The sequence below is a fragment of the Anomaloglossus baeobatrachus genome, chromosome 7 (genome assembly GCF_048569485.1).
Source record: "Anomaloglossus baeobatrachus isolate aAnoBae1 chromosome 7, aAnoBae1.hap1, whole genome shotgun sequence".
NCBI classification, from domain to species: Eukaryota; Metazoa; Chordata; class Amphibia; order Anura; family Aromobatidae; genus Anomaloglossus; species Anomaloglossus baeobatrachus.
In genome coordinates, this window is record NC_134359.1 from 16670597 (window position 1) to 16693948 (window position 23352).

Here is a 23352-nt window from a genome sequence, read left to right on the forward strand (position 1 = left end):
GGAGCTTTCAGTACTCCCCTGACCATCTTGGCCAAACATCGGCACCTTGTGATTTTGTGAAAGCCAATTACAACCTTTGGGCCATGTGCGCACTAGTAAGTGACTTTTTCTCAAGGAAAATCTGGACCCTCTTAAAGAATCCCGCACCTGCGGTAAAAAACCGCAACGAAATCCGCATGCGGTTTTGCCGCAGATTTGCTGCGGATTTGCCGCGGCTTTTCCGCGGGTTGGTCCCTGCGTATTTTTAACATTATCTATGGCAAAATCTGCAGGTACCTGCGGAAAAGAAGTGACATGCTCATTAATTCCGCAGCGGTAAATCCGCAGGTATAAAAAAACACAGTGTGCGCACAGCATTTTTTTATACCCATAGGTTTTGCTGGGGATTGACTGCAATGTTAGGCCGAAAACACACATCCGTTAAAGCAACGTCCGTGTAAAACGGGCTGTTTTTCGGGTCCGTTTTCCGTTTTTTAGGTCCGTTTTTATGGTATGTGTGGCGTGCGTATGTATCCCGTATGCTAGCCGTATGTGCGTGTGGAATGTCCGTGTGTGCGTGAGTGAAATAACTGACGTGTGTGTGTTGTCCGTGTGAAATGTTCCGTGTGTGTGTGTGATGCTCAGTGTCGTTGATACATGTCGGCTGACAGCAGACAGAGTTGCGCGATGAGAATGAACTCGGGTGAACTTCACCCGACTTCATTGTCATGCTGCGGCCCTGTCTGTGTGCCGCGTACTGATTAGCGGTCACCCGTGAAGGACTCACCGGTGACCGCTAATCCCCCGAGTGACTGAAGTTAGCGGCCCTCTCTCATACTCACCGTTCCCCGATCTCCGGCGCGGCGCTGCACTGCTGTTATAAAAGCTTCGGCGGCTTTTACTATTTTGAAAAAGCCGGACGCTCATTAATCAATCTCGTATTCCCTGCTTTCCCCGCCCACCGGCGCCTGTGATTGGTTGCAGTCACACACGCCCACCACGCTGAGTGACAGCTGTGTCACTGCACCCAATCACAGCAGCCGGTGGGCGTGTCTATACAGTGCAGTAAAATAAATAAATAAATAATTAAATAAACCGGCGTGCGGTCCCCCCCCCTGTTTTAATACCAGCCAGATAAAGCCATACGGCTGAAGGCTGGTATTCTCAAGATGGGGAGCTCCACGTTATGGGGAGCCCCCCAGCCTAACAATATCAGTCAGCAGCCGCCCAGAATGGCCGCATCCATTAGATGCGGCTGTTCTGGGACAGTACCCGGCTCTTCCCGATTTGCCATGGTGCGTTGGCAAATCGGGGTAATAAGGAGTTATTGGCAGCCCATAGCTGCCAATAAGTCCTAGATTAATCATGTCAGGCGTCTCCCCGAGATACCCTCCATGATTAATCTGTAAATTACAGTAAATAAACACACACACACGAAAAATCCTTTATTAGAAATAAAAAACACTAACAAAGTTCCTCATCACCAATTTATTAACCCTGACAAAGCCCTCCATGTCCGGCGTAATCCACGGACCTCCAGCGTCGCTTCCAGCTCTGCTACATGCAGGTGACAGGAGCAGCAGAATACACCGCCGCTCCTGTCAGCTCCACACAACAAATGAGGTGAGTAGCGCGATCAGCTGAGCTGTCAATCAGGTAACTCATGGCCACCGCTGGATCCAGCGGTGGCCGCTATTAACCTCAGTGACAGCAGCTGATCGCGCTACTCACCTCATTTACTGCGTTGAGCTGACAGGAGCGGCGGTGTCTTCTGCAGCTCCGGTCACCTCCATGCAGCAGAGCTGGATGCGACGCTGGAGGTCCGTGGAGTACGCCGGACATGGATGGTTTGTCGGGGTTAATAAATTGGTGATGAGGGAATTTGTTTGTGTTTTTTATGTCTAATAAAGGATTTTTCGGGTGTGTGTGCTTATTTACTGTAATTTACAGATTAATCATGGAAGGAATCTCGGGGAGACGCCTGACATGATTAATCTAGGACTTAGTGGCAGCTATGGGCTGCCATTAACTCCTTATTACCCCAATTTGCCAACGCACCAGGGCAAATCGGGAAGAGCCGGGTACAGTCCCAGAGCTGTTGCATATAATGTATGCGGCAATTCTGGGCGGCTGCTGACTGATATTGTTAGGCTGGGGGGCTCCCCATAACGTGGGGCTCCCCATCCTGAGAATACCAGCCTTCAGCCGTATGGCTTTATCTGGCTGGTATTAAAATAGGGGGGGACCGCACGCCGGATTTTTTTAATTATTTATTTATTTATTTTACTGCACAGTATAGACCCGCCCACCGGCTGCTGTGATTGGGTGCAGTGACACAGCTGTCACTCAGCGTGGTGGGCGTGTGTGACTGCAACCAATCACAGGCGCCTGTGGGCGGGGAAAGCAGGGAATACGAGATTGATTAATGAGCGGCCGGCTTTTTCAAAATAGTAAAAGCCGCCGGAGTTTTTATAACAGCCGTGCAGCGCTGCGCCGGAGATCGGGGAACGGTAAGTATGAGAGAGGCGGGGAACTGACCGACAGACAGCGAGAGGGACAGAAAAGACAGAGAGACCGACCGACAGACAGACAGAGAGACCGACCGACCGACGGATTGAGGGAGAGAACGAAACAGAGAAAGAAAAAAGAACGACATCACATGAAAAAAGCACAAAACGTACAGGGAGCAAACAGAGATGCGTCCGTGTCACTCGTGCGCACAGACCCATTGACTTTCATTGGATCCGTGCTGCGTGTTGCGTGCAGAAAACGGACATGCTTCCGTGCAAAATGGAGACACAAACGTAGCACGCACACGGACCCACGGACCTTAATGAAAAACGCACATGTGTCCTCAAACATTAAATAACATTGGTGCACGTTTGGCCGTGTCTCCGGTATATACGGAAACGAACCAAACACGCACGTATTCTATGGATGTGTGTTGCAGGCCTTAGACACATTTTCTGCAGCAAATCCGCGGTAAAATGCACAGTAAATCCGCAGCGTGCGCACATAGCCTTAAAATGTTTGTTTGAAAAAATAAAAAAAAGGGAGATAAAAAAGAAAAGATTAAAAAAAACAGGTTTATAAAGTGCAAAAGTGGCTCCTGTAAGTGACTCAATGATTGTAATTAGGGTGGACCCTTGTCCCTTCTGGAGGTACCTCAGCGTCTCTTTGATGACAGCCCGTAGTAATGGCATCCGGGCGATGTCGTCCGCCGCAGGGATACGATCCGCAGGGGCGGCCTCTGTAACCTCATCATACAGGGACTGCTGCAGCGCCAGGTCTTGTGCCAGATGATACAGAGACTATGATAAGGTGTTCGACGTCTGCAGAAATATAGGAAGATGCAGGGAAATTATGCAGGAAACAGGGAGAAATAGCGGCTGCTTATCCCCACTGACTACAAATAGCAAGAAATGGCTAACAATAGACGGCCACGAGGTCTCACACCGGACCTGAACATGGACGAAGCGAAGCACAACCTGGTAAATACACACACTTTCTATTTTTCAGATCTCTCCTTGCTGCTGCTTTCAGAAAATGAGCAGTTTTTTTTGACCAGTCTGAAAAACCCTCTGAGCTAAACACAAATCTCCGCTTTGTTCTAATGTTGTTACATTGTATTAGATCTGATTCTATCACCAGCCTCTAGATATTATTTTGCAGGATTTTTTTGTCATTTTTTTCTTGTGTTCGTTGAGGTTTTTTGCTCCAAATTCTTCATGGTTCATGAATTTTGCACAAAGTAAAGTAGAGCTTTTTGTTTTTGTGTCTGACCTATTTTGTGACTTTTTATCCCAAAAAAGTCACCAGTTTCCCTAAATGGTGCATAATAACTGGCGTTCATAAAATCACTCCAGGGGGAAACTGGAATACATTTGGGTCAATTTTTGCCACTTTTTAAAAAAGTTACAATCAATAAATCAGACTATGTTCTACTACTACTATATGTTCTATCATACATAAGGCCTCGGGCTGGACACATTAGACACTTTCCCCTCCATTGGCTGTTATTGGTTGCTTTGGGGTATGTAGACTTTTATGTACACAGTTTTGATAAATCTGTCCCTGATGCGGCTCCTCTTCTCTGTACCACTTCTATGTTTGGCTAACAAAAACGCCAGAAAACCTGAATGTATGATTCCAGCCCAAGAAAAAAGAAAAGAAAAAAACCCACAAGACCTGTCCATGTATATCTCATATATAAAGCCGAATGTGTGTATGTGTGTGTGTGTGTGTGTGTGTGTGTGTGTGTGTGTGGGAAATTGTGTGTGTGGGAAATTTTAACCTCGCGCTTTACAGTTATTCACCAAAAAACCTGCCTCCATTAAAGCGAATGGAGCTGGGAGCCACAGTGCAGCCAGAACTTCAGAAGAATGCGCAGCCACGCCCTTATATGGAATGTTGGCGTGTCACAATGCAGGCAGGGAAAGAGACAGACACAGACAGGGAAAGGGACAGACACAAACAGGGTAAGAGACAGACATAGACAGGGTAAGAGACAGACTGACGGGGGAAGAGACAGACAGGGAAAGAGAGAGACAGGTTTAGAGACAGACACACACAGGTAAAGAGACAGACAGACAAAGAGACAGAGATAGACACAGGGAAACAGACAGACAGGGAAAGAAAGGGAAAGAGACAGACAGGGTAAGAGACAGACAAAGACAGGTAAAGAGACAGACAGGTAAAGAGACAGTCAGACACAGGGAAAGAGACAGAGGGAAAGAGACAGACAGGGAAAGAGAGGGAAAGAGACAGACAGGGAAAGAGACACAGATAGATAGACAGACAGGGAAAGAGATTGAGACAGACGGAGAAAAAGACAGAGACAGTCAGAGACAGACAGGGAAAGAGACAGACAGACGAAGAGATAGAGAGACAGAGAGATATATACAGAGGGGGAGACAGACATTATTATTACATTTCTATCATTTTTGTTTTGTGATTTTTGTGTGCAGAATACATTTTTGTTAATACATTCTATTTTGTTAACAGCAGTTATTAACCCGGGCTAAGCCGGGTAGTACAGCTAGTCTAATATATAAAGCTGAATGTGTGTGTGTGTGTGTGTGTGTGTGTGTGTGTGTGTGTGTGTGTCCGGGATTGGCATCTGCACCGTCGCAGCTACAGCCACAAAATTTTGCACACTCACACTTCTGGACCCCGAGATCATCATAGGTTATGTTTTGAGGGGAAATTGTAACCCCGCTCTTTACAGTTATTCACCAAAAACCTGCCTCCATTAAAGCGAATGGAGCTGGGAGCCACAGTGCAGCCAGAACTTCAGAAGAATGCGCAGCCACGCCCTTAAATGGAATGTTGGAGTGTCACAATGCAGCCAGGGAAAGAGACAGATACAGACAGGGAAAGAGGCAGACACAGACAGGGAAAGAAACAGACATAGACAGGGTAAGAGACAGACACAGACAAAGAGACAGACTGACAGGGATAGAGACAGACAGGGAAAGAGAGAGACAGGTTAAGAGACAGACAAAGAGACAGAGACAGATACAGGGAAACAGAGACAGGGAAAGAGAGGGAAAGAGACAGACAGGGTAAAAGACAGATAAAGACAGATAAAGAGACAGACACAGGGAAAGAGACAGAGGGAAAGAGAGGGAAAGAGACAGACAGGGAAAGAGACAGACAGGGAAAGTGACAGAGATAGATAGACAGACAGGGAAAGAGATAGATAGACAGACAGGGAAAGAGATTGAGACAGACGGAGAGACAGACAGTCAGAGATAGACAGGGAAAGAGACAGACAGACAAAGAGAGAGATAGAGATATATATACAGAGGGGGAGACAGACATAATTACAATTATATCTATTTGTTTTGTGGTTTTTGTGTGCAGAATACATTTTTGTTAATACATTCTCTTTTGTTAACAGCAGTTATTAACCCGGGCGAAGCCGGGGAGTACAGCTAGTAAATATATATACGCACGGTGTCCACGCCGGCCAGCAGCAGCTCGCACACGCTGCCGTACACCTCCGCCACGCTGAGCTTCCCGCTGGACAGCAGGTACGTCAGGTACTCCCCCTGCACCTCCTCCCCGCGCTCCAGACGCTGCTGGATCTCACTCATCTTCTTATCCACCATCTTCTTTCCTGGAGGATAGAAACGTATAGATAAAGATGAGACTGATGGATAATGTGTCTTGAAAAGGTATTCATACCCTGTGATCTTTTCCACGTTTTTTCATGTTACACCCATAAACTTAAATCTATTTTATTGGGATTTTACGTGATATATCAGCATTAAGTACAGATATTTTTGAAGTGTAAAGGAAATGACACAGGGTTTCCCAAATATGTGAAAAAAATATAGATCTGAAAATTGTGAGGTGCATTAGTTTTAAGCCCCTGATCAGTACTTTGTAGGACCACCTTTCTCTGCCTTGCATTTGCATTCAGCCCCCAGAGTCAGTAATTTGTAGGACCACCTTTCTCTGTCTTTTGGGGTCTCTCCAGCTTTGCACATCTTGAGGTGACATTTTCCTCTTCTTCTCTCGCTCAGTGAGATTGGATGGAGACGTCTGTGATCGGTGATTTTCACATCTTATTACAGATTCTCGGTGGATGTGGGTCTGGGCTGTGACTTGGCCGGTCACACATAGGAATATGCTCTGATCTAAACTCTCCATTGTGGCTCTGCAGGATGTTGAGGATCGTTGTCCTGTAGGAAGGTGAACCTATTCCCAAACGTCAAGTCTTTTGCAGCCTCTAACAGGTTTTCCTCCATTTCTCTCCCTCCATCTTCCTATCACCGCTGACCGCCTTCCCTGCCACTGCTGAAGAAAAGCATCCCCACAGCAGGATGCTGCCTCTTCCATGTATGACTGTAAGGATGGTGTTTTTTCAGGGTGATATGCAGTATTAGTTTTCCACCACACATAGCGTTTTGCATTGAGCTGAAAAATTTCAGCTTTGCTCTCACCTGACCAGAGGACCTTCTTCCACTGCTTGCTGTGCCTCCTACATGACTTTCTTCTTGTCACTCATCCATAAAGGGCAGATTTGTGGAGTCTATGACTAAGGGGCACTTTTCACTCTGCGACATCGCTAGCAGATGCATGCGATGCCGAGCGCGATAGTCCCTGCCCCCGTCGCAGCTGCGATCTCTTGTGATAGCTGCCGTAGCGAACATTATCTTACCTGCCCTGCGACGTCGCTCTGGCCGGCGACCCGCCTCCTTATTAAGGGGGCGGGTCGTGCGGCGTCATTGCGACGTCACACGGCAGGCGGCATATAGAAGCGGAGGGGCGGAGGTGAGTGGGACGTAAACATCCCGCCCACCTCCTTCCTTCCGCAGAGCTGTCGTGAGCCGCAGGACGCAGGTAGATGTTCCTCGCTCCTGCGGCTTCACACACAGCGATGTGTGCTGCTGCAGGAACAAGGAACTACATCGTAACATCGGTCATTTCCAAATTATAGAAATATCGGACCCTACACCGATGATACAATTACGACGATTTTGCGCTCGTTAATCGTATCAAAAAGGCTTTACACACTACGATATCGCCTGCGACGCCGGATGTGCGTCACTTTCAATTTGACCCCACTGACATCGCACCTGCAATGTCGTAATATGCAAAGTGCCCCTAACAGTCGTTCTGTGGGCAGATTCTCCTTGTGAGCTGTAATCTTTGCGGCTCCTCCAGTGAACATGGCCCTCTTGGCTGCTTCTCTCTTTAGTGCTCTCCTTCTTGGGATGTCAGTTTCGGTAGAAGGCCATGTCTTGGTAGGTTTTCAGTGCTCTCTGACATGTTCAGGGTTTAGGCTATTTTTTATAACCTAACCTTGCTTTACTCTTCTCCCCAACTTTATTCCTGACCTGTCTGGTGGGTTCCTTGGTTTTCATGATGCTGTAGTTATACTGAGAAGAAATCATACACAGTTAGTCTCGATGTACTGATTATGTGACTTCTGGAGGCAACTGGTCACTCAGGATTTTATTCAGGACATTCAGATTACAGGGGACTGAATACAAATGCATGTCAGATTTATATTTTCTAAATATTTACAAAACCTTGTATCATTTCCTTTATACTGCATGAATACTTGCTACTTTGCTTAGATATCACATAAAATACTGTACATTTACGTTTGTGCATGTAGCATGACAAAATGTGGAAACACTCACAGGGTATGAATACTTTTTCAAGGGACTGTAGATACATAGATGAGAGAAAAAAAAAAGAGATAAATGTTATCTCTTTCCTATCTATCTTCCATGTTGTATTTATTTATTTTTTCTCTTCCATTTTTAAAAACTGAAGGTAAAGTGAGGCGGAAAGCTTTTTATTTCTATTGACACTTAGCAATAGATCAGAATATCTGCTATTTTTCTTCTTTCTTGGACAAAGCCTTGAGGAGGGGCCCATTGATTATTATGTGCAGGGAAAAGGTCTCAGTCCAGACTGTTCTGCTCATAGAGTTGTCTAGGAAACAAACTAAGCAAACCCTCTGCTATGAGAAGTCTATACATGCTGTTAGTTTCTGGATGTAGACGAGTGTGTTCTCATTCACTAACAGCAAGCAGAGATCCTGGAAATGCTAAGAAATTCAGGCATTATGTGCATATTTTCTGATATTTGCTGCTAAAAACTGTACATATTCCAAACTTTTCACAGGAGAAGATTTGTTACAATTGTTTCCACTCTCTACAATCCTCTGTGAGATGAACGTGTGAAGTTTTATCATCCATGTGACAGAATCGCTGTGTGAACAGGCAGCAGATCACTGGAAAACGCCAATCCCAGGTCATGTGGAAAGCCGGTGAACCCGTCACTTTATTGCACGTCTGTTCAGAGACCGCTGCGATTCAGCAGATTTTCCGGGTTATTATGTTACAGTGATACAATGACACTGTGCGGCTGCAGTTATCTATTCACAGGTGGGGAAATGCTGGAATGTCGCCTGCGAGAATATCTACATTTATAGCGAATGTTCATGATTCATCATTTTCTAATCTAAAAATTCAGCAACGATTAATTTCTTAATACATATACAGTATATATTTCTAGCAAGCAATTCAAGCTCCATTTTACTTTGTCAATAAAATTATGAAATCTGCTGTAAAACACATAGGATCTTATCATGTATCTCTGTATACAGGGAGCTCCCCCTAGTGGTGGCTGCAGACAGGATCTTATCATGTATCTCTGTATACAGGGAGCTCCCCCTAGTGGTGGCTGCAGACAGGATCTTATCATGTATCTCTGTATACAGGGAGCTCCCCCTAGTGGTGGCTGCAGACAGGATCTTATCATGTATCTCTGTATACAGGGAGCTCCCTCTAGTGGTGGCTGCAGACAGGATCTTATCATGTATCTCTGTATACAGGGAGCTCCCCCTAGTGATGGCTGCAGACAGAATCTTATCATGTATCTCTGTATACAGGGAGCTCCCCCTAGTGGTGGCTGCAGACAGGATCTTATCATGTATCTGTATACAGGGAGCTCCCCCTAGTGGTGGCTGCAGACAGGATCTTATCATGTATCTCTGTATACAGGGAGCTCCCCCTAGTGGTGGCTGCAGACATGATCTTATCATGTATCTCTGTATACAGGGAGCTCCCCCTAGTGGTGGCTGCAGACAGGATCTTATCATGTATCTCTGTATATAGGTAGCTCCCCCTAGTGGTGGCTGCAGACAGGATCTTATCATGTATCTCTGTATACAGGGAGCTCCCGCTAGTAGTAACTGTAGACAGAATCTTATCATGTATCTCTGTATATAGGTAGCTCCCCCTAGTGGTGGCTGCAGACAGGATCTTATCATGTATCTCTGTATACAGGGAGCTCCCCCTAGTGGTGGCTGCAGACAGGATCTTATCATGTATCTCTGTATACAGGGAGCTCCCCCTAGTGGTGGCTGCAGACAGGATCTTATCATGTATCTCTGTATACAGGGAGCTCCCCCTAGTGGTGGCTGCAGATAGGATCTTATCATGTATCTCTGTATACAGGGAGCTCCCTCTAGTGGTGGCTGCAGACAGGATCTTATCATGTATCTCTGTATACAGGGAGCTCCCCCTAGTGATGGCTGCAGACAGAATCTTATCATGTATCTCTGTATACAGGGAGCTCCCCCTAGTGGTGGCTGCAGACAGGATCTTATCATGTATCTGTATACAGGGAGCTCCCCCTAGTGGTGGCTGCAGACAGGATCTTATCATGTATCTCTGTATACAGGGAGCTCCCCCTAGTGGTGGCTGCAGACATGATCTTATCATGTATCTCTGTATACAGGGAGCTCCCCCTAGTGGTGGCTGCAGACAGGATCTTATCATGTATCTCTGTATATAGGTAGCTCCCCCTAGTGGTGGCTGCAGACAGGATCTTATCATGTATCTCTGTATACAGGGAGCTCCCGCTAGTAGTAACTGTAGACAGAATCTTATCATGTATCATGTATCTCTGTATACAGAGAGCTCCCTCTAGTGGTGGCTGCAGACAGAATCTTATCATGTATCTCTGTATACAGGGAGCTCCCCCTAGTGGTGGCTGCAGACAGAATCTTATCATGTATTTCTGTATACAGGGAGCTCCCCCTAGTGGTGGCTGCAGACAGAATCTTATCATGTATCTCTGTATACAGGGAGCTCCCCCTAGTGGTGGCTGCAGACAGGATCTTATCATGTATCTCTGTATACAGGGAGCTCCCGCTAGTAGTAACTGTAGACAGAATCTTATCATGTATTTCTGTATACAGGGAGCTCCCCCTAGTGGTGGCTGCAGACAGAATCTTATCATGTATTTCTGTATACAGGGAGCTCCCCCTAGTGGTGGCCACAGACAGAATCTTATCATGTATCTCTGTATACAGGGAGCTCCCGCTAGTAGTAACTGTAGACAGAATCTTATCATGTATCATGTATCTCTGTATACAGAGAGCTCCCCCTAGTGGTGGCTGCAGACAGAATCTTATCATGTATCTCTGTATATAGGGAGCTCCCCCTAGTGGTGGCTGCAGACAGAATCTTATCATGTATCTCTGTATATAGGGAGCTCCCCCTAGTGGTGGCTGCAGACAGAATCTTATCATGTATCTCTGTATACAGGGAGCTCCCCCTAGTGGTGGCTGCAGACAGAATCTTATCATGTATCTCTGTATACAGGGAGCTCCCCCTAGTGGTGGCTGCAGACAGAATCTTATCATGTATCTCTGTATACAGGGAGCTCCCCCTAGTGGTGGCTGCAGACAGGATCTTATCATGTATCTCTGTATACAGGGAGCTCCCCCTAGTGGTGGCTGCAGACAGGATCTTATCATGTATCTCTGTATACAGGGAGCTCCCCCTAGTGGTGGCTGCAGACAGAATCTTATCATATATCTCTGTATACAGGGAGCTCCCCCTAGTGGTGACTGCACTACATTGTACCTGCTGTTCTGAGATGAGCAGAGCTGCAAACCTCTTAACACAGAGACCAGAGCAGCAGGGGAATGAGGAGATATGAAATTATATATTTTTTTTTATCAATGAGCACACTGGTGGCAATAATACAATATGGATGACTATGGGGTGCATTTTACTATATGGAGGACTATGGGGGTGCATTATACTATATGGAGGGCTATGGGGGTGCATTATACTATATGGAGGGCTATGAGGAGGCGATTATCATATTTGGAGGGCTATGAGGGAGTATTTGTACTTTATGTATGGCTATTTGAGGGCGATTATACTATATGCAAGCAATTTTGCAGTGTGAAGGATTGTGTGGGGTCCATCATACTGTGCACATGGCTAGTGGGAGCCATTATACTGTTTGGAGGGATAGTGTGGGCCATTATACAGTGTGAAGAGGTGTGGGGCGCATTATACTGTATGTAGGCCCATTATACTGCATGGAGGGCTATGTGGGGGACACAGTTGGGGATTATACTATGTTGGGGTCACCACACTTTGCTGGGGTAGTTGGAGGATAGAAGAAGGTCATTATACTGTGTGTGGAGGGTTCTGTGGAAGAATTCACTGTGGGGTATCATACAGTGTTTGGGGGGCACTTTTGTTGGTATCACACTTTATGGCTGCAATGATAGGGGAATCTAGGGGCTTCAATAGGAGGAGAATTACTTTGTAATACGGGCTATAGAGTTGTAATATATGCTCTTCTGTGATGCAGCGAAATATTAATTATTATTTTTTATAATTAGGACTTCTGCGTTGGGCCCATGATTTCTATGGATGCCCATGTTCTTACTTTTTTAAATGAGATAATTGGGGCAGGTTTACAATAACACCCTCCTTGGTTTATCCCCCCGTGCTCAGTTCTAGGAGGGGGCATCACCATCGCCTTCCTGAGACCCCTCTTCGGCCTTTACTCACCGTAATCAAAGATGTCATCCCAGCCTTTGATGTAACGCTTCCAGTACGGCAGAACCTTCCTGGTCCACGGCGGCAGGTAGGTGACATACACCGAGTTCTTAAGCATAAATCCAATGGAGTTGATGAAGTTCTGGGTCTCGGGTGGAATCTGTTCACGCAAGCAGCCAATCCGGGTCTCAAATAAAATATAGGACACCCCTGCGGGAGAGAAGACACCGGGCTCACACATGACAAGTGTCTGATACGGATACGGGTCGCACAGTTTTATGTTTTCGGAATGTAAAAATTAACAATTTTTTTTAACTTTATGTTTAAATCCTTCACAATTTTGAAGATCTCTGATTGCTGTCAGTAAAGAGAAACCTTCCATACACAGCGTCTGAAAACCTCTGCAGACCGAGAGCTGAAGGTTCTATCCAGCGAAGACAATCCGCAGCGATATATACAGTCTGATTCATTGTAACAAACTATCAAAGGTATAAAGCAATGTGCACAGCTGAAGGTTTGTCACCATTGTATCCAGTCTAGACAATCAAACACATCACAGCACAAGTCTCCCTTCTGTTACTGTGTATCAGTGCAGATATGGATTAGCCTGGAGTTCAGAGATTTTCTTGACTGGATACAATTGTAGCAAACTTTAGCTTCAGCTTGTATATATCAATCTTTACAAAGTTTTCATTTATTAGGAGTAAAAAAGAAGGATCTCATTCTCTAACAGCAAACAGAGATTTTGAAAATACTGGAGGATTGGCTTAGAAAGTTCCCAAATCTTGCACAAGGATTACGGATTACATCTTTTCTTTTGCAGCTTTGTGATATGTTTTATATTTCCATTCTTCACCATTTCAATATCACTTCACCTTGTAATTTAATGGAAGCATTCGAGGATGTACATGAATGATTTTTGATCCTGAGGAAGGAGTTTTTGAATGATTCCGAAACGCGCAACAATAAAAATTGCATGTTGTCACGCTCCCCGGGTCCCCTGTCCAGCTCCCCGGCTCCCCTGCCACGCTCCCCGGCTTCCCTGGCTCGCTCCCCGGCTCCTCTGTCTGGCGTCCCCCGCTCCACAGCCTCCAGGCCTCCTCACCTATGATCCCCAGGCGTCCCGGTCCCCGCTCCCAGCGTCCGCCGGCAGCTTCGCTCCAGCCCGGCTCCCCTGCCTCCTGTTCGCCGCTTCCTGCCCTGGCTTCTGGCACCCGGGCCTCGCGCATGCGCATTAGGGCGCGCGCGCGGTCATTGACCCTTTCTTAAAGGGCCAGCGTCCACAGACAGGATATTGAACACACAGGTACAGGGTATAAAGGGGTTTAATGTCCAAGTGGGCGGGGCCTGTTCTTCGTGTTTCCTAAGCTAGGAGTCAGGTCTCCTTGTGTCTCTGTGATATACTTACCTCTCTCTCTCCTAGAGCCGCTCCTGCCTCGCCATCCGGTCCTGCCGACTCCCGAACCCCGAACGCTGTCTATCTGCCATCCCGTCAGTCCGTACTATCTCTGATCCCTGCGGTGACCCGTCCTCTCGCTCCATCGGTTCCGGACTCTGCCTGACAACATCTCGGCCTCCGAACCTGAGCTCCGTCACCCGGACTACCATCAGTGACTCCGTGGTCCCAGGGACTTCTCCATTCCACTCTTTTGCACGGACTGTCCTGCTACCTGTAGTGCTCCAGCTAACGGACCCCTTGCCTTCAGTAAGGTGTTCGGCCCAGTGGATCCACCTCCTGGGTCCGCCCGTCCACCTGGCCCTAACACATGTTTTATTCCAATTGATCTTCAGTGATCATTCCTCATACTGTCAGCGCGGATTAACCCTTTTCTCCTTGCACATCATCACTGTTAACTCTGGGATCTGCAGCAGCCAGCCTCAGTCATGCGCTCTTGTGTCACACAAACACGTCAGGTCAATGGATCTGTGAATTTCTTTACCTGTGATTATCAGGTAAGACACCATCTGCGCCCTTGTCCTTTCAGTTTTACATCACCTTAGTTATGGCAGATACACCGACCTCAGCGTATCCTTCTACCTTGGTGACCTTTTACCATCACCGCCTGAAAATAATGAACTCAAAAGTGGTGACCAATATGGCGTCACTTTTGGTTATTTTTTTTTCATTTTCATGTTGCTGCCCAGATTATCCTCATATCCATTTATAACTGGTTTGGCGCTATTATTTTATATAAAGGAATTTCATCACCAGGAGTTTCCTAATATAATCACAATCACTGTAAAAAGTAATGGTCCAAACCTGCAGGACCGGGGTGAAGAAGACAATGGCTGCAATTGGAGACAAGGGGCACATGGCTATGGGGTGCACAACTGTAACGGTCCAAACCTGCAGGACCGGGGAGACTAAAACTCCCCATGGGTTTGATGGATGCTGGATGGCTCCTGCTGGTGCATGACTGGAGTAGACTGGGAATATCAATACAGCTTTTACATAATGGAGAACAATTACCCTCATCATCGTCGCTTTCTCACCTTCAAAGGCGAATCTGTAGAGAACATTTGCAATGTCAGTGACCGTGTTTCCGGAGGGGCTGTCCCTGCGCCGCTCCTGAATTCTCTCCATGAGGTCGGTCACCACTTCATTAATGCTCCCTGCAAACATTTTGGCTTCAGATGGCTTCAACATCTTTTTATTTAGAGTGGTCCGAAGCGTGTGCCACCGATGTCCTTCCCTGAGGGTGGGATATACTATATCAATTAGTACTTTCTGTTATGGGTTTCTTCTACAATGCGCTGCTTATTAGTGAAGGGGCACATAATAATAGAAGCCAAGACAAATATCAGAGAAGGTCCCTCTGCAAGAACTTCTCCAATCCTTAATTTGCTTCCTTCTCTCTCAAACATCTTGACGAACGTGCTGATTAAATGGACTAGTTTATGCTCTTTAGAAGCTGCTTTGAATTGCTGCTCTAGCATGAGTCCATACTCCTACACTTTGTACAAATATTCTCCTTGTTTGAGTGCAGGGGAGAGGAGAAAAAAAAAACTTACATAGGGAGAGTGTTAGTAAATAGTGTCTGAGTAAGGACTAAGGGGTACTTTGCACTTTGCGACATCGCACCTGCGATATTGTCGGGGTCAAATCGAAAGTGACGCACATCCGGCGCCGGTAACGACGACGCAACATGTAAAGCCTAGGAGAGAAAATGAACGAGCGTGAAACAGTCAAAAATCGGTGATCTGTGTCACGTTGTTCATTTTCATAATGTCGGTGCGTCCGCAGGTACGATGTTGTTTGTCGTTCCTGCAGCTCCACACATCGCTGTGTGTGAAGCCGCAGGAGCGACAAACATCTCCTTACCTGCGTCCACCGGCAATGCGGAAGGGAGAAGGTGGGTGGGATGTTTACATCCCGCTCATCTCCGCCCCTCCGCTGCTATTGGCCAGCCGCTTAGTGACATCGCAGTGACGTCCAAGTATGTGCGTGTGACGCTACCGTAGCGATAATGTTCGCTACGGCAGCTCGCACTACCTATCGCATGTGCGACAGGGGCGGGGACTATTGCGCTTGGCATTGCTAGCATCGGCTAGCGATGTCGCAGCGTGCAAAGTACCCCTAAGGCAGCAGTTCAAAGCAGCTTCTAGAAAACCATGAAATAGTCAGTTAAAACAGGACTTTCAGCATGATGTTTCAATGAAAAGGAAGCAAAATAAGGTAATAGAGTACATGAAAAAGATTCCTAATTTTGCAAAGGTTGGCCATAATAAAGTTTAAAAAAAGTTAATATTCAAGGGGGTGTTCCAGGAGTAGTTGTTTTCAGCAACCATGCTGGCTGCATATTCACACTGCACAGTCAGAACAGCTCCATACACTGTGTAGTGACTGTTCTCGGCTATTAATTACTGCAATTGGAGCACAGCAGTAGGTAAAGTATAAAATTGTGGATTCTTGTAGCCACCACTAGGGGGAGCTCACTGCAAACCTGTATGCAGTAAGCTCCCCCTAGTGGTGGCATCAGGACTCCCCTATCACTGCTTGTTCAGTAGTAGGTGAAGCAGTACAATGCTGAGGCCCCGCTCACCTGCACTCAGCCTCGTCTCCCTCTATGGGAAGTACACTACATAATGCATTCTCCACTAGGGGGCGCCCCCACATTGATCGCATACAGATTGCCCCCTATTGGTGGTCAGAGGCTTGTGCAATTTTATATTTGTGCTTCAGTGTTCCAGATCAATTATCCTCATGGTTTTGGTGAAAATAGAAAATCACACAAAGCAGGAGCAGCCCCACTTACATAGAGCTCTTACTCCGTCAGGGGTCCATAGGACAGACTCCTTAGGTTACGATGATCCTTCCAGATGTCCATCTCGTTCCTCTTGGGGTATTTTCCCTCCTGTCTCAGCACGACCTCCATAATCTCTGGGTCCATTATATTCACCAACTTGTATTGCCTGATAACAGATCTGAACATCGGCCCATAGCGTCTGTACTTCATCTATGACGAGACGCAGAAATCATCAATAATCAACCGGTCATATCATTAATATGAAGGGGGTGGGTTATGATATGGGCAATTTGTGGGGTGTCCTGAGGAACCCATGGGCATCCAATCATCATTATGTATAGATAGAAATGATGATAGTGTCTGGGTGAAGCAGACAATGGCTGCAATTGGAGACAAGGGGCACATGGCTATGGAGTGCACAACTGGTGCACCCCATAGCCTGGTTGCATGTCTAGGGCACCCACATACTGCTGACGGCCTGGTTTGAGGGCGTAGGGAGTAGATTGATTTAGGGTTTTAGTTTTGGGTCTGATTTTTTTTTAACAAAACTCTTCTAGGTTCTGACTTTATTTAGAGGTCTGGGCTGGGTTGTGTTGCTAAAGATGTTGGGGATGGCTGCAACAATGTTCTAGAAGGAGAAGTGGTCATGGTGGTCTGGGATGGATGAATAAGAAAAGGAAATAAAACATCTATAACCACAGATGTCACCTGTAAGTGGTGAGTGATGGGAGTGATCATCTCTCTCCACCAGATTCAACCATTAGAAAATTAAACTACCTCACTGGTGAATCTTCCGTTTCGGTGATTGTACAAGCTCGGTGATTCTCTGGGGATCCAGGCTGCTGGTCTGATTGTCATATGTGGCCTCAGGAAGGTATATTTTCCCCGATTTGGGACAATTCGCACCTGTCTCATGGGGTTTTTGCCTTCCTCTGGATCAACATGTCAGGATTATAGGATAAACTGGAAGGACTCGGAGCATTGCACTTGTATAATGGGAGGTGCATTTTGCAATTGTCCTTTCTTTTTGGGGTTGCAGTTTGCAGTGGTGACTGTTGCTTGTGCAGCGTCATATCTAATGGATGGGCGATATCACACTAATGGTTATTGAGTGCTTTGCCTATGCTTGCTAGCAATGTGAAGACATAGTGCAAACAGCCGGAACCCGGAAGCGGCTCCGAACACAGTTGCCTAAATCACGGACAGACAATAGTTTTTATGGACATATTGGCAAACCATAATGAATCTTTATGATTACAAGTGATCCATGTCTGCAGCCCAGTGATTAGATTGGCTGAGAAACCAAGTACTGGGTGACCGTTCACATTGTGCGTGCGACGTGCGGCACTACCACCATGGACTCTATTGTGGCAGATGGTGCAAAATGAATGGCAGGAACGCAGCAGCATGAGAACGACTCATATTACACGTATGTAATGAACAGATCTGACCTGTAGCTCGTGTGTGTGGAGCAGGTAGCCCCTGAGGAAGAACAGGTAGAGGTTGGTGATCAGGGAGGGTCCCGGCAAATCATCAAACGTCTTCATCTTCTTGCCCGTCTCTGCTTTTCCGGCAGCTGCAGCCCCATGTAAAGCTCTGCCCTCGATGACCCCGGTCCTGAATGCCAGCAGCAGGGATCTGAGCGTTCCCTTTACGGGTGGAGAAAAGCAAAGGAACATGTCTTCTCTGATCCTGGCACCTTTTGCTGATTTTTATTTTTTGGCTGCAGGAAGGATTTTCCTTACACCTATTAACTGTTTGGCCGTTGGGGAGGTATTTTGCAATACAAAAATAACAGGGTGATGTATTCAAGTCACGAAAGCTTCGTGCTGGGAGCTGGCTGCTAAGTGACTGCCGGTGCCGGCTGAGCCCAGTCCCAGGAGACAGAAGATTGGATTACACGCTGCACACACGTCCGTGTAAATAAAGCAAGTTTTGCACGGTCCGTTTTGGACGTCCATATGGCCGTCCATGTGAGGCTGAAGTGGCTGCTCTCCCTACCAATGAGGAACCAACTGTTCTTCATAGGCTGGGACAGTGAGTATGAGAACGTGGACAGTGAGTATGGGAACGTGGACAGTGAGTATGGGAACGTGGACAGTGAGTATGGGAACGTGGACAGTGAGTATGGGAACGTGGACAGTGAGTATGAGAACGTGGACAGTGAGTATGGGAACATGGGCAGTGAGTATGGGAATGTGGACAGTGAGTATGGGAACGTGGATAGTGAGTATGGGTACGTGGACAGTGAGTATGGGAATGTGGACAGTGAGTATGGGAACGTGGACAGTGAGTATTTGAACGTGGACAGTGAGTATGGGAATGTGGACAGTGAGTATGGGAACGTGGACAGTGAGTATGGGTACGTGGACAGTGAGTATGGGAACATGGACAGTGAGTATGGGAATGTGGACAGTGAGTATGGGAATGTGGACAGTGAGTATGGGTACGTGGACAGTGAGTATGGGAACGTGGACAGTGAGCATGGGAACGGGGACAGTGAGTATGGGAATGTGGACAGTGAGTATGGGAACGTGGACAGTGAGTATGGGTACGTGGATAGTGAGTATGGGAACATGGACAGTGAGTATGGGAATGTGGACAGTGAGTATGGGTACGTGGACAGTGAGTATGGGAACATGGACAGTGAGTATGGGAATGTGGTCAGTGAGTATGGGAACGTGGACAGTGAGTATTTGAATGTGGACAGTGAGTATGGGAATGCCGTGGGACCCCCTTTGGATTTAAGAAATTGGTTAAAGAGCACTGTAGTTGGGTGGTGTTTGTTCAAATAAAATATATAGTTTTTAGACTTCTAACGGATTAGTGTCTGATAGATGCCCACCCATTGGAAAAACCAGGGCTTGATGCCAGCTGGCAATTCACAGCTGGCATCAACCCTATATATTACTCTGCTTGCCACCGCACTAGGGCAATGGGAAGAGCCAAGTACAGAGCCAGATTTCGGGCATTAAATGGATGTGCCATCTCTGGAGTGACTCTGGGCTGCTATTTTCAGGCTGGGAAGAGCCAAATAACCATAGCCCTTCCCATACTAAAAATTTCAGCCCCCAGTTGTCTGCTGTCCCACCGCACCAGGGCAATGAGAAGAGCTGAATACAGTACCAGATTTTGCGCATCTAATAGATGCGCTATCTCTAGGGAGATTGTGGGCTGCTTTTAGGCTGGGAAGGGCCAAATAACCATGACCCTTCCTATCCTAAAAATATCAGCCCCCAGTTGTGTGCTGTCCCTTGGCTGGTTTTGAATAGAGGGGATCCCCTCTATTTTTCAAAAATAGCCAAGGCACAGCTGAGGGGTTCCAGCCCACAGCTACTGTTGTACTTGTGCTGGTTATGAAAATTGGGGGGAACCCACATCTTTTTTTTTCTAAATTTAGTAATTAATTATACTAAATAGCAGTATAAGCCATCTAGATATTTCTCTATCTATTCATCTATCTATTATCTATCTCTATCCCTCTATTTATTATCTATCCCTCTATATCTATCTATCTATCTATCCCTCTATCTATCTATCTATCTATCTATCCCTCTATCTATCTATCCCTCTATCTATCTATCCCTCTATCTATCTATCTATCTATCTATCTATCTATCTATCTATCTATCTATCTATCTATCCCTCAATCCCACTATCTATCTATCTATCTATCTATCTATCTATCTATCTATCTATCTATCTATCTATCTATCTATCCCTCTATCTATCCCTCTATCTATCCCTCTATCTATCCCTCTATCTATCTATCTATCTGTCATTTTTGTAGCTTTTCACATCTTTGACACATAAAAAGACATTTATTTCAGTTACATCCATTTTTTTCCGGTACCGGTCACAGGGATGTCATGAGGATGCCATCCGTGTGATGTCCATATTTGACCCATGATGTGGAGCACCGAAACGCGCAGGTGTGAAGATCTCTGTTGACTTTAATTAATATGCGCTTGAATGTTCCGCCGATACATGTGAAACGGACACCACAAGTACTGGAGACACAGAGGTGTAAAGGAGGGTTTAGATGCATTTTGCAAACTTCTACAACTTTTTAGTAAACTTTATTTTTAAGATCTCTGCTTGTTATCAGTGAATGGAAATATTGTTCTTTATATTCCACGGCTGGAAAAATCCTAAAATCCTATAGACCTGTAACTTCTCATGTGATTTTGTTCTATTGTTCTGGGTTCCAGTAAATGTAATGAGGTTTATAATCCTCTCACGTGGTAAACGGGATCAACTATTGTAAGAAGTGGAAAATCAGGAAAATCTGGTCAGATTGAACTTGAAATTATTTTTATAACATATGAAATAAAATGAAAAATCCGCAGTAACATCCACTGCAGAGCCATTAGTTGTACTAGGGATTTCCAGAACTGTGCTCTTTCCCCTTTAAGGAATATAGATATATATCTAATATATAAAGCTGAATGTGTGTGTGTGTGTGTGTGTGTATATGTGTGTGTGTGTGTGTGTGTGTGTGTGTGTGTGTGTGTGTGTGTGTTTGTCCGGGATTGGCATCTGCACCGTCGCAGCTACAGCCACATAATTTTTCACACTCACACGTCTGGACCCCGAGAGTGTCATAGGCTAGGTTTTGAGGGGAAATTTTAACCCCGCTCTTTACAGTTATTCACCAAAAAACCTACCTCAATTAAAGCAAATGGAGCTGGGAGCCACAGTGCAGCCAGAACTTCAGAAGAATGCGCAGCCACGCCCTTATATGGAATGTTGGCGTGTCACAATGCAGCCAGGGAAAGAGACAGACACAGACAGGGAAAGAGGCAGACACAGACAGGGTAAGAGACAGACACAAAGAGACAGACACAGACAAAGAAACAGACTGACAGGGAAAGAGACAGACAGGGAAAGCGAGGGAAAGAGACAAACAGGGAAAGCGAGGGAAAGAGACAGACAGGGAAAGTGACAGATATAGATAGACAGACAGGGAAAGAGATAGATAGACAGACAGGGAAAGAGATTGAGACAGACGGAGAAAGAGACAGACAGACAAAGAGATAGAGAGAGAGACAGACAGGGAAAGAGATAGAGAGAGAGACAGAGAGATATATACAGAGGGGGAGATAGACAGAGAATGGGAGAGAAACAAAGAGACAGTTACTATCCCGGGCAGCGCCGGGTGCTATGTTGTGAGGCGAAATTTTAACCCCGCACGTTCCAATTTACCAATCAATTTTGCCTCTATCTACATAATGGGGAAAAAGTGAAACGAAAAGTGTTGGGGGCAAATTGACAGCTGCCAGATTTGAACAAGGGGGACTTAAAGAATGAGAGTGATGGCGCCAAAGAGTATATACCGTACAGTTGCTAAGGTGGGGCCCCGACATGGGATACTCACCACACTCTGGGATATGAACACACAAAATGCGCCACACACTACCACGTGCTTGAACACATACACCACCCTCAGCACACATCTCACCACACATACACCAACCTCACCACATAATCGCCCTAAACACACACAAGTCTGGTACATATACCACCCTCAGCACACATCTCACCACACATACACCAACCTCACCACATAATCACCCTAAACACACACAAGTCTGGTACATATACCACCCTCAGCACACATCTCACCACACATACACCAACCTCACCACATAATCACCCTAAACACACACAAGTCTGGTACATATACCACCCTCAGCACACATCTCACCACACATACACCAACCTCACCACATAATCACCCTAAACACACACAAGTCTGGTACATATACCACCCTCAGCACACATCTCACCACACATACACCAACCTCACCACATAATCACCCTAAACACACACAAGTCTGGTACATATACCACCCTCAGCACACATCTCACCACACACACACCAACCTCACCACATAATCACCCTAAACACACACAAGTCTGGTACATATACCACCCTCAGCACACATCTCACCACACATACACCAACCTCACCACATAATCGCCCTAAACACACACAAGTCTGGTACATATACCACCCTCAGCACACATCTCACCACACATACACCAACCTCACCACATAATCACCCTAAACACACACAAGTCTGGTACATATACCACCCTCAGCACACATCTCACCACACATACACCAACCTCACCACATAATCACCCTAAACACACACAAGTCTGGTACATATACCACCCTCAGCACACATCTCACCACACACACACCAACCTCACCACATAATCACCCTAAACACACACAAGTCTGGTACATATACCACCCTCAGCACACATCTCACCACACATACACCAACCTCACCACATAATCACCCTAAACACACACAAGTCTGGTACATATACCACCCTCAGCACACATCTCACCACACATACACCAACCTCACCACATAATCACCCTAAACACACACAAGTCTGGTACATATACCACCCTCAGCACACATCTCACCACACATACACCAACCTCACCACATAATCACCCTAAACACACACAAGTCTGGTACATATACCACCCTCAGCACACATCTCACCACACATACACCAACCTCACCACATAATCACCCTAAACACACACAAGTCTGGTACATATACCACCCTCAGCACACATCTCACCACACACACACCAACCTCACCACATAATCACCCTAAACACACACAAGTCTGGTACATATACCACCCTCAGCACACATCTCACCACACATACACCAACCTCACCACATAATCACCCTAAACACACACAAGTCTGGTACATATACCACCCTCAGCACACATCTCACCACACATACACCAACCTC

At 46.2% G+C, this 23352-nt stretch overlaps 1 long non-coding RNA gene and 1 pseudogene across 1 annotated transcript; one reads left to right on the forward strand and one right to left on the reverse strand.

The window, feature by feature from the left end:
* LOC142244949 (sterol 26-hydroxylase, mitochondrial-like) overlaps positions 1 to 18260 on the reverse strand; it is a 31029-nt pseudogene extending 12769 nt beyond the window's left edge.
* On the forward strand, positions 5888 to 16030 carry LOC142244950 (uncharacterized). Its single transcript, XR_012724722.1, has 4 exons — positions 5888 to 6014; positions 8626 to 8888; positions 12270 to 12402; positions 13738 to 16030. It is a non-coding gene; the product is annotated as an uncharacterized LOC142244950 (long non-coding RNA).
* Positions 18261 to 23352: the final 5092 nt, after the last annotated feature.